The sequence below is a fragment of the Notothenia rossii genome (assembly GCF_949606895.1).
Source record: "Notothenia rossii genome assembly, contig: scaffold_27, whole genome shotgun sequence".
Classification (NCBI taxonomy): Eukaryota; Metazoa; Chordata; class Actinopteri; order Perciformes; family Nototheniidae; genus Notothenia; species Notothenia rossii.
Window position 1 is genome coordinate 1518415 of NW_027639488.1, and position 4175 is coordinate 1522589.

Genomic DNA, 4175 nt, shown 5'->3' on the forward strand with positions numbered 1-4175 from the left:
GATCAAGACGAAGCGAATAGAAGCGGTCCCAGCCTCGTAGCTGTGAACAGCTGTGATCGCAGGAAAATGCTGTTACAAAGATTTCTCAGTATATCTCCGGGACATTTCCCTGGCTTTACCACCGTCACAATGGACAAACGAGACATGAAATAACATCAACAGATCAAGACGAAGCGAATGGAAGTACCCCCGGAGTCATAGCATGTGTAAATCGAGACGAAAGATCTCTCTCTCCCCCGCCTGCTTGCGAGGGGGAGGGGCAGTTTACACACACATGCAGCTGCTGCATGCAGCAACGCACACACAGGGAGGAGATGGCAGAGAGAACGCACTCCCCTGAAAACTCCCTTTGAATTCCTCCAGACTCAGAAAATGTAAAAGTTCACTTTTTGGAGATCCATAGAAAAAGGGTGAAAATGAAAAAAAGTATGCCACAGCATGGATTCGAACACGCGACCAACCGCATGCAGGGGCGAGCGTTAACGCAGTGAGCCACTGGACCTGAGTACTCAAACATGCCTGCTTGTGCATCTTAGAAACTCTGAATTCACTAAATGTACAACTTTTTCTCCATCAAAATGAACAAATGAGACATGAAATAACATCTACAGATCAAGACGAAGCGAATGGAAGCGGTCCCAGCCTCGTAGCTGTGAACAGCTGTGATCGCAGGAAAATGCTGTTCCAAAGATTTCTCAGTATATCTCCGGGACTTTTCCCTGGCTTTACCACCGTCACAATGGACAAACGAGACATGAAATAACATCAACAGATCAAGACGAAGCGAATGGAAGTACCCCCGGAGTCATAGCATGTGTAAATCGAGACGACAGATCTCTCTCTCCCCCGCCTGCTTGCGAGGGGGAGGGGCAGTTTACACACACACGCAGCTGCTGCATGCAGCAACGCACACACAGGGAGGAGATGGCAGAGAGAACGCACTCCCCTGAAAACTCCCCTTGAATTCAGCCAGACTCAGAAAATGTAAAAGTTCACTTTTTGGAGATCCATAGAAAAAGGGTGAAAATGAAAAAAAGTATGCCACAGCATGGATTTGAACACGCGACCAACCGCATCCAGGGGCGAGCGTTAACGCAGTGAGCCACTGGACCTGAGTACTCAAACATGCCTGCTTGTGCAGCTTAGACACTCTGAATTCACTAAATGTACAACTTTTTCTCCATCAAAATGAACAAATGAGACATGAAATAACATCTACAGATCAAGACGAAGCGAATAGAAGCGGTCCCAGCCTCGTAGCTGTGAACAGCTGTGATCGCAGGAAAATGCTGTTACAAAGATTTCTCAGTATATCTCCGGGACATTTCCCTGGCTTTACCACCGTCACAATGGACAAACGAGACATGAAATAACATCAACAGATCAAGACGAAGCGAATGGAAGTACCCCCGGAGTCATAGCATGTGTAAATCGAGACGAAAGATCTCTCTCTCCCCCGCCTGCTTGCGAGGGGGAGGGGCAGTTTACACACACATGCAGCTGCTGCATGCAGCAACGCACACACAGGGAGGAGATGGCAGAGAGAACGCACTCCCCTGAAAACTCCCTTTGAATTCCTCCAGACTCAGAAAATGTAAAAGTTCACTTTTTGGAGATCCATAGAAAAAGGGTGAAAATGTTTTTTTTTTTGCCAGAGCATGGATTCGAACACGCGACCAACCGCATCCAGGGGCGAGCATTAACGCAGTGAGCCACTGGACCTGAGTACTCAAACATGCCTGCTTGTGCAGCTTAGACACTCTGAATTCACTAAATGTACAACTTTTTCTCCATCAAAATGAACAAATGAGACATGAAATAACATCTACAGATCAAGACGAAGCGAATAGAAGCAGTCCCAGCCTCGTAGCTGTGAACAGCTGTGATCGCAGGAAAATGCTGTTACAAAGATTTCTCAGTATATCTCCGGGACATTTCCCTGGCTTTACCACCGTCACAATGGACAAACGAGACATGAATTAACATCAACAGATCAAGACGAAGCGAATGGAAGTACCCCCGGAGTCATAGCATGTGTAAATCGAGACGAAAGATCTCTCTCTCCCCCGCCTGCTTGCGAGGGGGAGGGGCAGTTTACACACACACACGCAGCTGCTGCATGCAGCAACGCACACACAGGGAGGAGATGGCAGAGAGAACGCACTCCCCTGAAAACTCCCCTTGAATTCCTCCAGACTCAGAAAATGTAAAAGTTCACTTTTTGGAGATCCATAGAAAAAGGGTGAAAATGAAAAAAAGTATGCCACAGCATGGATTCGAACACGCGACCAACCGCATCCAGGGGCGAGCGTTAACGCAGTGAGCCACTGGACCTGAGTACTCAAACATGCCTGCTTGTGCAGCTTAGACACTCTGAATTCACTAAATGTACAACTTTTTCTCCATCAAAATGAACAAATAAGACATGAAATAACATCTACAGATCAAGACGAAGCGGTCCCAGCCTCATAGCTGTGAACAGCTGTGATTGCAGGAAAATGCTGTTACAAAGATTTCTCAGTATATCTCCGGGACTTTTCCCTGGCTTTACCACCGTCACAATGGACAAACGAGACATGAAATAACATCAACAGATCAAGACGAAGCGAATGGAAGTACCCCCGGAGTCATAGCATGTTTAAATCGAGACGAAAGATCTCTCTCTCCCCCGCCTGCTTGCGAGGGGGAGGGGCAGTTTACACACACACGCAGCTGCTGCATGCAGCAACGCACACACAGGGAGGAGATGGCAGAGAGAACGCACTCCCCTGAAAACTCCCCTTGAATTCCTCCAGACTCAGAAAATGTAAAAGTTCACTTTTTGGAGATCCATAGAAAAAGGGTGAAAATGATTTTTTTTTTTGCCACAGCATGGATTCGAACACGAGACCAACCGCATCCAGGGGAGAGCGTTAACGCAGTGAGCCACTGGACCTGAGTACTCAAACATGCCTACTTGTGCAGCTTAGACACTCTGAATTCACTAAATGTACAACTTTTTCTCCATCAAAATGAACAAATGAGACATGAAATAACATCTACAGATCAAGACGAAGCGAATAGAAGCGGTCCCAGCCTCGTAGCTGTGAACAGCTGTGATCGCAGGAAAATGCTGTTCCAAAGATTTCTCAGTATATCTCCGGGACATTTCCCTGGCTTTACCACCGTCACAATGGACAAACGAGACATGAAATAACATCAACAGATCAAGACGAAGCGAATGGAAGTACCCCCGGAGTCATAGCATGTGTAAATCGAGACGAAAGATCTCTCTCTCCCCCGCCTGCTTGCGAGGGGGAGGGGCAGTTTACACACACACGCAGCTGCTGCATGCAGCAACGCACACACAGGGAGGAGATGGCAGAGAGAACGCACTCCCCTGAAAACTCCCCTTGAATTCCTCCAGACTCAGAAAATGTAAAAGTTCACTTTTTGGAGATCCATAGAAAAAGGGTGAAAATGAAAAAAAGTATGCCACAGCATGGATTCGAACACGCGACCAACCGCATCCAGGGGCGAGCGTTAACGCAGTGAGCCACTGGACCTGAGTACTCAAACATGCCTGCTTGTGCAGCTTAGACACTCTGAATTCACTAAATGTACAACTTTTTCTCCATCAAAATGAACAAATGAGACATGAAATAACATCTACAGAACAAGACGAAGCGAATGGAAGCGGTCCCAGCCTCGTAGCTGTGAACAGCTGTGATTGCAGGAAAATGCTGTTACAAAGATTTCTCAGTATATCTCCGGGACTTTTCCCTGGCTTTACCACCGTCGCAATGGACAAACGAGACATGAAATAACATCAACAGATCAAGACAAAGCGAATGGAAGTACCCCCGGAGTCATAGCATGTGTAAATCGAGACGACAGATCTCTCTCTCCCCCGCCTGCTTGCGAGGGGGAGGGGCAGTTTACACACACACGCAGCTGCTGCTTGCAGCAACGCACACACAGGGAGGAGATGGCAGAGAGAACGCACTCCCCTGAAAACTCCCCTTGAATTCCTCCAGACTCAGAAAATGTAAAAGTTCACTTTTTGGAGATCCATAGAAAAAGGGTGAAAATGAAAAAAAGTGTGCCACAGCATGGATTCGAACACGCGACCAACCGCATGCAGGGGCGAGCGTTAACGCAGTGAGCCACTGGACCTGAGTACTCAAAAATGCCTG